The following is a 13,455-nucleotide window of genomic DNA, read 5'->3' on the forward strand; positions in this document are numbered from 1 at the left end:
TGAGCCACAAGGCAAGCGATTTGGACCGACAGTTGTGTAGGGATAGACAAGGATATTGCGTAGCTTCGATAGCCAGCAGAATACCGCTGTGGAGTGGGGCTGAGGGGAAGAGGACATTTCTCAATTCGGGGCACAGCGAAAGGTAGTTTAAACCCTGGCAGAGAACGTAATTCAGTTGCTCCAATCCTTGCTGGTACTGAGTCACAAAGGGAATGCTCTTCTGTGGCTGGACAATGGGACTTTGGAAGGTGGTGGGTGACTGGAAAGATAAAGCAAGGGAGATCTGTTTTTGTATAAGTATGGCGGGTGGGTGGGGGGGGGGGGGGGTCATTATAGTGAGTAAAGGCCTCAGTGAAACCCTCTGTGTATTTTCGGAGGGACTGCTCATCACTGCAGATCGAATGGCTGCAGGTGGCTAGGCTGTATGGAAGGGACTTCTTGGTATGGAATGGGTGGAAGCTGTATTGATGGTAGTTGGTAGGTCTGATATTTCTTCTTGTATACAGTTTTACATGAAACTTCGTCCACAACAATATGCTGCTTCATTTTCTTCTTCGCAGTCAGTTTGAACAGGAAACAGGGAAGTCTTATACAATTAGAATACTACCCTGGAATCTGATTCACCCAAAACTTTGTGATACCACCTGTTCCCAGACTAAAATTATGAGAAATTTGGGGGGGGGGGGGGGATAGAGAGGGAGGAGGAGAAAGGAGAAAGATGTTCAGCAATAGGAGGAGGAAGATATGGATAAAGAGTGGAAAGGGGGGGGGGAGGGAAGGACGACGACGACAAGAGATGAGAGATATCCAATTCTGATACATACTAAACAACTGCTGTAAACTGGCAAGTTTGTTAGTGTGATAATATATTTAGCTCATACAATTCATTATCAAACACAGTGGTAACTACACAGTTCAATTTCTTAATTACAAGAGAGTATAGTAACATTAATGACACTGAGTATTCAGATTGCACAACAAATCATGTCTAAACCTAAATGAACAATGGATATGAAAGTGCTTTTGCTTGATCCAAATTACCACATGAGAAACCTTTTCTCAAATATTAACAGTGCTTTATTACACAGACTGAACAAATCGTATTCATGTTAACAGAGCTTATTTGTTGGAAGGAAGGCTTAGCAATCAAAATGTAATACAGGAACAGACACTCTGCAAATACAGCGTCATCACTGAAGTTCATTTTTTAACACTTTCAAAGGTTTGTTCACTTTAACTTTGGTGGGGGGAAACAGATCGGATCATATGAACATAGCATTTTACCATACAGGGAGAGCAATTTATGGCCTTTTTTAGTACCGGTACCTAACTTATGCTATTTTGTAGTTGGTATATTCTTTGTTCAAGTATAAATACAAGTTCAATCCAAGAAGCTCTATTCTCCAAGTCAAATATGGCAATGAAAGAAACATTTTCTCTGTCCCAGGTTTACCTGTGTTCATTTCATCATTAGCAAGCACAGCAATGATGGTTCACAAAGAAAATTTATTTTTAACAGGAGATAGTACACGAAGTCTGACAATGTGGTGACAATGCGGCATCACCATTTGAAGAACAAGAACAGAAAACCTTAAAACTAAATGTTCATAAGAAATACCAATGCACTTCTGACAATACCAGAGAAGGAAAGCACTTCTGACCTGTGGTGGCTCATATCGACAGTGCCACTAGTGGTTTATCTTTCCTGCTATGGTCAGGGCAGTTAGCAGCACCCTCTGGGGTCTACGCGAGGAGTAATGAGGCGATGTCCTGTGCGGGGTGTGCTCCGGGACGTGGTGGAAGACGGTTGTCAGGTTGACGCAGCGAGTGTGGGACCTGACCTATGACGTGGAGATATACAAGTTGGCTCTGAACGGAAGGCACCATAGCAAGCAGCAGGAAGTGGGCATCCTGTAATTTGTGTGAAGGAGTAACGATTTTTACATTGGATGTTCCAGTGGTTCCCGAGAGTTGCGGTGGCTGATTTCAGAGAAGAGAATTGGTAAGGGCTTGTGTCTACACTCTTTTCCGTACGATGTTGCTGCCTGCCGTTATAAACGGGTGAAAACCAGTTGCTTGTATTGACTATACGGGAACTGGTGATGTAAAATTACATTTGTGATTGAGTCTCACTTGGACAATTTAGAGGCAAAAACTGTGATGGTTTCATTAGGTCTGGTTCTTTGCTGTACACCTAAGGGAGTCAGTCATTTGGGGTAACTGAGGGAGCACGATTATGTTGGTCTAAGTGATACATTCTCCACGTTTTGTCTGACTTTGCGAATCAAAATCGTGGGGGAGTACACATGTGAGTAATCTGGTGTGTTAATCACGTACTGATTTGTAGCCAATCTAAGCAGAAGTTACCATTGCTACTTGCTTATGTGCTACTGTCCTTATGATTGGCATTGTCTGTCTTAATTATGGATGTGCTCACGTTTAAAAAAATTACAGCTACTATTCATAAGGTTGGTCTAATAAGGAAATTGTTTAAATTTTATCATATGCTGGTCTGTTTGCCTATCACATTGGCTTTCTATGCAGTAACTGAAGGAATGTGTATAGTGGTTCTAGATTGTAGGCTGACTAGTATTTGAACTGGTGCTGAGGTTAAGGGCGAGATCAGCATCCCACACGCTGCGCATGGTTAAATGTTCCGCTATTGGGGAGCCGGCACTGTTCTTGGATTTTGTAAGGATACGTGATGAGTGCATAGCTGTAGTTTTTTCCGTGCTACATTGCGGGATGTCAGTGCAATCATAGGGCGACTGGTGACGTATGTTATGTTGAAAGGGAATTAACTGTTCCTGACTTATGTGTTCAATAAAAGAGTGTCTAGCTAATGGTGATGCACTGTTCTATTGCTAGCCTACCCCTACCAGTCCACAGCCTATTGAGCTGCTTTGTGTTGAAATTGTGTTCAGAATACCCCTCTGACCTGACACCTTAACTTCTAATTTTGATAAGCATGAATATCAGTGTCTGCAAGGTGGGCAACAATTTGTAAGGGCACAGAAAAGAATAGTAATACAACAAACAGTGGAGAATCAGTAAATTGAAGGGTGGAACACTTTTTACTTAGGCACACATAAAAAAAGCAATGACATGCGTTATTAAAGTTTTAGTAAATGATGACCACCTACTGTAAGATATATTGCCTAAAGACTTCAGTAATCAAATCATACAACAGTTAGATCCTTAAATAATTAATGGAAAATCTCATATAAAGATGTGAAACAATTACTAACAAAGAGATAGAGGGGCTGGCCAGTACTTACCTCAGCTCAGTACAGCCGATAGAAACACAAAAAACAACCGAAAATTTAAGTTCCTAGCTTTCGGAATAAATGTTCTTTCATCAGGGAGGAGAGAGGGGAAAGAAAGGGAATAAGGGAAAGTGGATTTAGTTACTTACAACCCAGGTTATGAAGCAACAGGGAAAGGAAAACAGGGAGGGTAGCAAGGATGGAGGCATGGTTGTCAGAGGGAAGCCAAAGATATTCTACTGTAGGTACTGTGCCAGCTTAAAACCAAAGAGGATGCACACAGAAGTAAAGAGGTGTATAGTATAAAGATGTAGTATGAAAAGATGCATGAATGGCTAAAGAGGAAAGGGAAAGAGGAGAAGACCGAAAAGTAAATGGGAGTGAGGTTGTTTAACATAGGTTCAGTCCAGGGGGATGGCGGGATGAAAGGATGTGCTGGAGTGCAAGTTCCCATCTCCGCAGTTCAGAGGGACTGGTGTTGGGTGGGAGAAGCCAAATGGCACATACGGTGTAGCAGGTTCCTAGGTCTAGAATTATGCTGGAGGGCATGCTCCGCTACTGGGTATTGGACATCTCCTATGCGGAGAGTTCGTCTGTGTCCGTTCATGCGCTCAGCCAGTTTAGTTGTTGTCATACCAATGTAAAAGGATGTGCAGTGCAGGCATGTCAGCTGATAAATGACATGTGTAGTTTCACACGTGGCCCTGCCTTGAATTGTGTATGTTTTACCAATAGCGGGGCTGGAGTAGGTGGTTGTGGGAGGATGCATGGGGCAGGTTTTGCAGCGGGGTTGGTTACGGGGGTAGGAACCGCTGGGTAGAGAAGGTAGTCTGGGAATATTGCAGGGTTTAACAAGGATGTTACGGAGGTTAGGGGGACGACGAAAGGCAACTCTGGGTGATGTGGGGAGAATTTTGTCAAGGGATGATCTCATTTCAGGGGTTGACCTGAGAAAGTCATATCCCTGGCAGAGTAATTTATTGATGTATTCGAGGCCAGGATAATATTGGGTGACAAGGGGGATGCTTCTGTGTGGTCTGAGGGTAGGAATATTGTTGTTGGACGGGGAGGAATGTATTGCTCGAGAGATCTGTTTGTGGACAAGGTCTGCAGGATAGTTGCGGGAGATGAAAGCACTGGTCAGGTTATTGGTGTAATTGTTGAGGGATTCGTCACTGGAGCAGATACGTTTGCCACAAATACCAAGGCTGTAGGGAAGGGAGCGTTTGATGTGGAATGGATGGCAGCTATCAAAGTGAAGGTACTGTTGTTTGTTGGTGGGTTTGACATGGACAGATGTGTGGATGTGAGCTTCAACAAGATGAAAGTTGACATCCAGGAAGGTGGCCTGGGTTTTGGAGAAGGACCAGGTGAAATTCAGATTCGAAAAGGAGTTGAGGTTATGGAGGAAATTAAGGTGTGTTTCTTCACCATGAGTCCAGACCACAAAGATGTCATCTATAAACCTATACCAGGCCAGGGGAAGCAGCTGTTGGGTCTTCAGGAAAGCCTCCTCCATGCGGCCCATGAAGAGGTTGGCAGAGGACGGAGCCATCCTGGTTCCCATGGCAGTTCCCCTGAATTGTTTGTAGGTCTGGCCTTCAAAAGTGAAGTAATTATGGGTGAGGATTAAGTTGGTAAGTGTGATAAAGAACGAGGTTTTTGGAAGATCTTCGGGTGGGCGTTGGGAAAGGTAGTGCTCAAGGGCAGAGAGACCATGAGTGTGTGGGATGTTTGTGTAAAGGGATGTAGCATCTATGGTGACAAGAAAGGTTTCAGGTGGGAGAGGAGTGGGAATGGATTTGAGGCGTTCTAGGAAGTGGTTTGTGTCCTTGATATAGGATGGGAGTCCGCGGGTGATAGGTTGGAGGTGTTGGTCTGCCAGAGCTGAGATACGTTTTGTTGGGGTTTTGAAGCCTGCTACAATGAGATGGCCAGGATGGTTCTCTTTGTGGATTTTGAGTAATAGGTAGAAGGTACGGGTACGTGGCTCAGGTGGAGTAAGTCTATGGAAGCCGTTGTGAGGCCTTGTGAGAGACCTTGGATTTTTAGGATTTTCTGCAGCTCAGTCTGGATGGAGGAAATGGGATCCTGGGTAACAGCTTTGTAGGTTGAGGTGTCAGAGTTGACACAGTCCTTCTGCCACATACTCCACATGGTCAAGTACCACAGTTGTGGAGCCTTTATCTGCTGGAAGGATTACAATAGAGCGGTCTGTTTTCAGCTGCTTAATGGCACGGGATTCAGCTGGGGTGATGTTGGGGGTTGTCGGGATGTTCTTCAAGAAGGACTGGGAGGCAACACTGGATGTGAGGAATTCCTGAAATGTCTGCAAGGGATGGTTTTGGGGGAGGGGAGGAGGATCCCTTTAAGAAGGCGGTTGGAACTGTTCTAGACAAGGTTCAACACTGGGTCTAGTATTTGGGGGCTGTGTTTGGGTAGTGAAGTGATATTTCCAGTTGAGGTTCCGGGTGAATGAGTGGAGATCTTTAACCAGGGCAGTGTGGTTGAATTTAGGTGTGGGGCTAAAGGTTAAGCCTTTTGATAGAACAGATGTCTCTGGAGGAGAGAGGGATCTGGATGAGAGGTTTAGAACTGAATTGGGGTTGGTGATATGTGGCATTTGACTGCGGTTATGGTTGAGATTTGGTCTGTGTGGGGTATGTGCTGGGATGGGGAGATTGAGTAGTGTGGCTAGGCTAGGTTTGTTGGCTATGAGGGGGGTTTGTTGACGGTTCTGTTGTGGTTGGTGTTTGTGAGGGATAGGGAGAGGAACCCCCCTTCTTAGGTGTTGCAGTAGCAATGTGGATAGTTTTTTTCAGGTGGTGTGTGGCATGGGTCTAAAGTTTGCGGCTGGCTTCTAGGATGATGATCCTGAGTGTGTTCTCCAAGCAAGGGTTTGAGAGGTGGAGGACTTTGAAGAGAGATAGGAGCTGTTGGGAGTGGTGCTTACATGAAGTAGTGTAGAGATTCAGGACAAGTTGGGTAAGGGCTAAGGATTGAAGGTTCTTTAAGTCCAGGAGAGATTGGTTGAAGGAGGAATTGTACCCAGAGATGGGAACTTTTAAGGTAAGTCCTTTAGGAGTAATTCCAAAGGTTAAGCAGGAACGGAGGAAAAGTATGTGGGATTGCAGTTTGGCTACGGTAAATGCATGTTTCCGGAATGAATGTAAATAATGTGGTATAGGATTAGGGTACATAGTGGGTAACTGGTGGGTAGGGAAATTAAATAACTAAAGTTAAAATAGTAATCATAAGAAGGAATAAAACACGGAAGGAAGGGCGAGAAAGAAAGAAATTGTGTTGGTAATGTTAAATACCAAAGAAAGACCACCAAATAAGAAAAATACGGAAAAAGTTGACCAGACCAAGCAAGTATGTCCAGATCAGGGGAAAAGAACACAGTTATTCTGCACATAATAGCCATGTATTACAAAGTTCAGATGATACCAGCAGTAAGGAGGTACAATCTCAAAAGTCCCAGTTTTACATTCGAGAGACAAGACACGAAAGAGTTATGTTCACAAGTTATAAATTTGGAATGCAAAAGTAGAAACTGAGGAGCATTATGTAGATAAGCAAACTTAAAAGAATGTGCACAAGTTATGTTCTCAACTCCTGAAAATTGTGTTCTAGTAGCAGTATCAACAACAAAAATTCAGAAGTAGTCTTTTTCTGAATCTCATTTCAACACCAGCATCACTTTTACATCAACTTCAATAGGCTATTTGACTGTTTTTCTGGGAATTGTCTTAAATGATTAATTATGTCATTTTATGTTCCTAATATATGTTTTTCCTCATTAATTTCAGTATTCTTTTATAAAAACAAATGGCTTTCATATAATTTGAAAACCCACTCAAATGCGCCATTCGAATCATGTGATGCACGTGACGTCATAGTGCCTCGAGAATTTCGGGGTAAATTCTTGAGTCATCTCTAATTCCACTGTCTCAAACACATGTTATTTTAGAGGTAAGTGTGGTATAGTAGAACTGTGTCTACTGTCTAACAATGATTTGTGTGCAGGATGGACAGGTATTGGACAGATGATCAGCGCAAGCAGGTAGTCACCGAGCCCGCCTAAGAAGTTACATGGCACTGCGTGAACATTTGAAAGTTGTTGAAAGAAAAAAGGGATTTTTATTGATTCATTCTCTCACTGTCTTAAGGTATGGACAGTTGTCTTGTTGAACTTCAAGAGATTTATAGACTGTATTTATGGAAAGATGATTGTAATAGCTTCTATCAGAGCAGAATGTGTTGAGCTTATGGGAAATGTATTAGCGTATGAGAACTTGTGTTACAAAAATACAGTGAGATTGAGTTCAAAGTATTCTCGAGTGTATCTAGTTATTTCAAAGTATACAAAATTCCTTTAGAGTATCACCTATTCTTCTGAGAAGGAGCTGGGCAGAATATTGCACCCGGCAATCCTGAAAGAAAATTGGCGTATAAACTCCAGTAAGTTTGAAAGCCAAGGAGAAGAGAGAGTCTTTCACACCAGCACCACACTGCCATCCTTAATCACTGGAAACTGCCAGAATGTGGCGACCAAAGTGAGCAGAGCACGAAAAGGAGGAATTTTCTTGAAGAAGATGGAGATAAGAAAAAGTTGAGAGCTGCAATAGAACACATAATAACGAGATGAAGAAATTGGTCTGCAAGATCTGATCAAGAAGATTTGGTTGTGGGGAGGAAACAATCCTCACACACAGTAACCAGCTGATGCCAACGCAGTCGCAGTAACATGCCATCAGTGCTGGTTGCTATTTGAGTTGCTGACTTTGCACCCGCCGACACCACGACCAGCGTTTGATGCTGCCAGCACCCGTGTGGTTCACTGGTGCCGTTCCAACACCTCACCGACTCCGCCTACAATCCTATGCCAGATGAGCTCAAGATAACTATTTGAATGTGAACTAGGCTGGTCATTATTTACAGAGGTGATATTTTTTAAATGATTACAAGATCGAAAAAATTTACGACTGTGGAGAAGGAACAACATCCTGCAGAGACTGTAGAATCAGCCATGGCATGACTGAACAAAGACACGCCAGATTTGTCTGAAGTAATGAACTTAAACCTCAGAGGGTTCAATTAAATGCAGTAAATATACAATTGAACATCAAATTACATGCTCAGAGTGATGTTTTAAGTAGCCAAAGTGAAATCTTGAACAATGAATCAACAAGTTTAAGCCTGCTGAAGACTGAATTTGATACCATCGATAATAAAGTCGAGGAGTTGAAAGTAGATTTAAAGAGTGAACTATTCAGTTCTTTAAATACTCTTATTACTCAATTATTTACTGAATTTAACCTAAGACAGGAGGAGAAATTACAGAATTTGACGAAGAAACTAGAATCTGACAATGAAGAACAGTGTAGTAGTGTAGTCCCAGTAATGAAAAATTACGATCATTTAAAAATGTGTGTGTTACATTCAACACAGCAACACAAAGATTACATACTTTAAACGATTCCATTGAAAGACAGGAAAAACTGATCCCTATTGTCCATTCGCAAATTTCAGGGGTCAACACTAATGTAGATGCGGTAGAGAAATTTTAAGGGGAAGTTAGCAACTACAGACACCATAAACATAATTGCTCTGGAGGAACAAGTATAGGAATCAATCAACCGGAAAGTTGCCGAGAGGGTAAATACAGGTAACGTTCCATCACATTTAGCATCTGAACATGACGATACTAAGAAAGGCATAGACGATTTGTGGAAGGAATTTAAACTTATCCAGAATAAAGTAGAGAAGGGGTAGCTTCACAGAATGTAGTGCTGACTAGTGAAATGATAACAGATTTACAATGGGAAGCAAATTCTGGACTTGCCAGACAATTGCCCAGTTTTAAACAACACGGAGATGTGCACTCAAACCATTTCTTAAAGCAATTTAATCAGGCCTTACCAAAAAATAGGGAAGATGGAAAAAAGAGTTTGCAGTAGGTTACCTTTTAGGAGAGGCTTCCAAATGGGGCACAGTGAACACACAAAATTTCTGCCTTTGGTGGACTTTCAGAGAAAGTTTAAGGAGAAATTTTGGTCATCTAGTGTCCAGGAGAAATTAATATCAGATTTATGGGACCCAAAGTATTACAATAGTACAAGGGGTACAATGAGAAAGTATTTTAACTGGCATTTAACCAGAGCTAAATATTTACATAAACAAATGTAAGAAGAGGGTGGTGGTACAGATTTTGATAAGGCGATTACCCACTTATGCTAGCAAAAACATTATGTAGCAGGTGGAAGACAGGAGAGTGTACAGGATGGGTGTATGGGAAGGCGGTGGGCGTTATGGAATGATTAGGATTATTTTTAGAGAAAGGCCATTTATTGGCAAAAGCATGTTGAATGGGGTTACATAGGCCTAGGGAAGTGAGGGTGAGCCAGAGCTTAGACTTTGGCGAAACATTGTTCGCGAAGCTACTCGGAGTTGTCCGCTAAAATTAAGTCCACAGTGCCGCAGCACTGGGAGAAGCGGGAGATGTTCACTACTACAGAGCACGCATCCGACTCGTGGGTGAGCAAGAATGCCAGAGAGCGGGTCGGCAACGGGCATCCGGGTATATTCGACACACCACGTGGCTTCCTCCACCCTGATTGGTCAGGGCCGAGCAAACTGTGCAGGCGGCATGGAACATTGCCTGCTAAGCAATGCCTGAGGTGGCACATGAGAGGGGCGCATGTCCAAGGTGCCCTTTCTTGGTGCAGACTTCCTTTTACTAGACCGTGAGACGAAAGAATTTAGAGCCAGCGAACACTGCCGGCCATGACTTGGCCACAATGGAAAAATGAAGTTACCGTTTGGAGCCTGATATAATAAAGTAAAATCTCCTATCGTCTGGCTCATCCTTTACACTCCTCCCCCTTCCGTGGGAGCGGAGAACGTACGTGAATTGACTCAATGTAATTATTATTTGAACGTAAACAAATTTAGATTGCAAAACAAAGTAAACTTCACTTCATTAAGAATGGCCCTCATGGAAGACGGCAGGGTCTTAACCTATGGGAGGGTGTAGAGACTAAAGACCTCCTAGGGGTCACAAAGGGACTTACGTCAACAAAACACCCCAAGACACCCCAAGACACCCCAAGACACCAAGACACCCCAAGACACCAAGACACCCCAAGACACCAAGACACCCCAAGACACCAAGACACCCCAAGACACCAAGACACCCCAAGACACCCCAAGACACCCCAAGACACCCCAAGACACCCCAAGACACCCCAAGACACCCCAAGACACCCCAAGACACCCCAAGACACCCCAAGACACCCCAAGACACCCCAAGACACCCCAAGACACCCCAAGACACCCCAAGACACCCCAAGACACCCCAAGACACCCCAAGACACCCCAAGACACCCCAAGACACCCCAAGACACCCCAAGACACCCCAAGACACCCCAAGACACCCCAAGACACCCCAAGACACCCCAAGACACCCCAAGACACCCCAAGACACCCCAAGACACCCCAAGACACCCCAAGACACCCCAAGACACCCCAAGACACCCCAAGACACCCCAAGACACCCCAAGACACCCCAAGACACCCCAAGACACCCCAAGACACCCCAAGACACCCCAAGACACCCCAAGACACCCCAAGACACCCCAAGACACCCCAAGACACCCCAAGACACCCCAAGACACCCCAAGACACCCCAAGACACCCCAAGACACCCCAAGACACCACAAGACACCACAAGACACCACAAGACACCACAAGACACCACAAGACACCACAAGACACCACAAGACACCACAAGACACCACAAGACACCACAAGACACCACAAGACACCACAAGACACCACAAGACACCACAAGACACCACAAGACACCACAAGACACCACAAGACACCACAAGACACCACAAGACACCACAAGACACCACAAGACACCACAAGACACCACAAGACACCACAAGACACCACAAGACACCACAAGACACCACAAGACACCACAAGACACCACAAGACACCACAAGACACCACAAGACACCACAAGACACCACAAGACACCACAAGACACCACAAGACACCACAAGACACCACAAGACACCACAAGACACCACAAGACACCACAAGACACCACAAGACACCACAAGACACCACAAGACACCACAAGACACCACAAGACACCACAAGACACCACAAGACACCACAAGACACCACAAGACACCACAAGACACCACAAGACACCACAAGACACCACAAGACACCACAAGACACCACAAGACACCACAAGACACCACAAGACACCACAAGACACCACAAGACACCACAAGACACCACAAGACACCACAAGACACCACAAGACACCACAAGACACCACAAGACACCACAAGACACCACAAGACACCACAAGACACCACAAGACACCACAAGACACCACAAGACACCACAAGACACCACAAGACACCACAAGACACACCAAGACACACCAAGACACCACAAGACACCACAAGACACCACAAGACACACCAAGACACACCAAGACACACCAAGACACCAAGACACCAAGACACCAAGACACCAAGACACCAAGACACCAAGACACCAAGACACCAAGACACCAAGACACCAAGACACCAAGACACCAAGACACCAAGACACCAAGACACCAAGACACCAAGACACCAAGACACCAAGACACCAAGACACCAAGACACCAAGACACCAAGACACCAAGACACCAAGACACCAAGACACCAAGACACCAAGACACCAAGACACCAAGACACCAAGACACCAAGACACCAAGACACCAAGACACCAAGACACCAAGACACCAAGACACCAAGACACCAAGACACCAAGACACCAAGACACCAAGACACCAAGACACCAAGACACCAAGACACCAAGACACCAAGACACCAAGACACCAAGACACCAAGACACCAAGACACCAAGACACCAAGACACCAAGACACCAAGACACCAAGACACCAAGACACCAAGACACCAAGACACCAAGACACCAAGACACCAAGACACCAAGACACCAAGACACCAAGACACCAAGACACCAAGACACCAAGACACCAAGACACCAAGACACCAAGACACCAAGACACCAAGACACCAAGACACCAAGACACCAAGACACCAAGACACCAAGACACCAAGACACCAAGACACCAAGACACCAAGACACCAAGACACCAAGACACCAAGACACCAAGACACCAAGACACCAAGACACCAAGACACCAAGACACCAAGACACCAAGACACCAAGACACCAAAACACCAAAACACCAAGACACCAAGACACCAAAACACCAAAACACCAAAACACCAAAACAAAATGAGAACAAAACATAACAGTGTGAATTAGGTAAGTGTTCTTGTTGCTAAGATGAAGTAGAAGTGTCTTTTTGGTTTTGTTTAAATAAGTTGAAAATGTAAACATATCACCACTGATAAGCCACTGTGGGGGCGAGTGGTGCGAGGCGGTGTGGTGTGTGGTCCTCAGCAGGCAGTGCGCAGGCTGCCAGCAGGAAGGGGGCATGGCTGTGGCCAGGTCCGTGCACTGGAACTCATTGCAGTGAGGGTATGAGGGGAGGTCCACACGTTTCTAACAGTTAAAAATGGACTTATCACTAAGGGAACACTTCACTACACTAGTTTTTCCACATTAGTTGATATCAGAATTGCACCTCTTAAAACTAAGGGAGGGCACATGCCTGATAGATTCTCTGCTTAATTGCTTAGTTTAGTTTGTGGCTGTTTGCCATTCATTTAAGTGTGCCAACAGGCAAACATAAGAAATTCGTCCTTTTTCATGTTTTAGCAGGTCCTCAATTGACAATAGGAGGTGCTCAACTGATTGGCCTGCTTTATTTAATAAATCAAATGACAGAAAAAGTCACGAATGGGCTTTCAAGTAGCCGTAGTGGCATGAAATGTTGTAAGTGGTGTTCAAACAGGAACTATTTGCTAAAGATCTGCGCAGAGACTATGTCGGGGTGGCAGCTGACTGCAAGTCTGAATCTCGCACTGTATCAGAATTGCATGCGGCAGATAACTTCCAAGGCCAGCGCGGCGTCAGAGCTGTACGCGGCAGCTGAGAGGCAAAGCAGAGGCAGCTACAATTGTCAAATGCTGCACGCAGGGTGCACATGCGCTGCACAGTAAGCATCAGGTGTAAGAGTGA

General features: G+C 44.6%; 1 long non-coding RNA gene across 2 annotated transcripts in view; it reads right to left on the bottom strand.

Annotated features, from left to right (window-relative positions):
• Window positions 1-13,455, bottom strand: part of LOC126284465 (uncharacterized) — a 78,428-nt gene that overhangs the window by 38,490 nt on the left and 26,483 nt on the right. Inside the window, exon 4 of one of the 2 annotated variants that reach the window (XR_007551483.1) lies at window positions 1,084-1,841. The exons of the other annotated variant lie outside the window; for it this stretch is intronic. This is a non-coding gene — a long non-coding RNA (uncharacterized LOC126284465). Of the gene's footprint in view, window positions 1-1,083; window positions 1,842-13,455 lie in introns of those variants that run through there. 2 annotated transcript variants of the gene reach the window in all.

This window comes from Schistocerca gregaria, chromosome 8, assembly GCF_023897955.1.
Source record: "Schistocerca gregaria isolate iqSchGreg1 chromosome 8, iqSchGreg1.2, whole genome shotgun sequence".
NCBI lineage: Eukaryota > Metazoa > Arthropoda > Insecta > Orthoptera > Acrididae > Schistocerca > Schistocerca gregaria.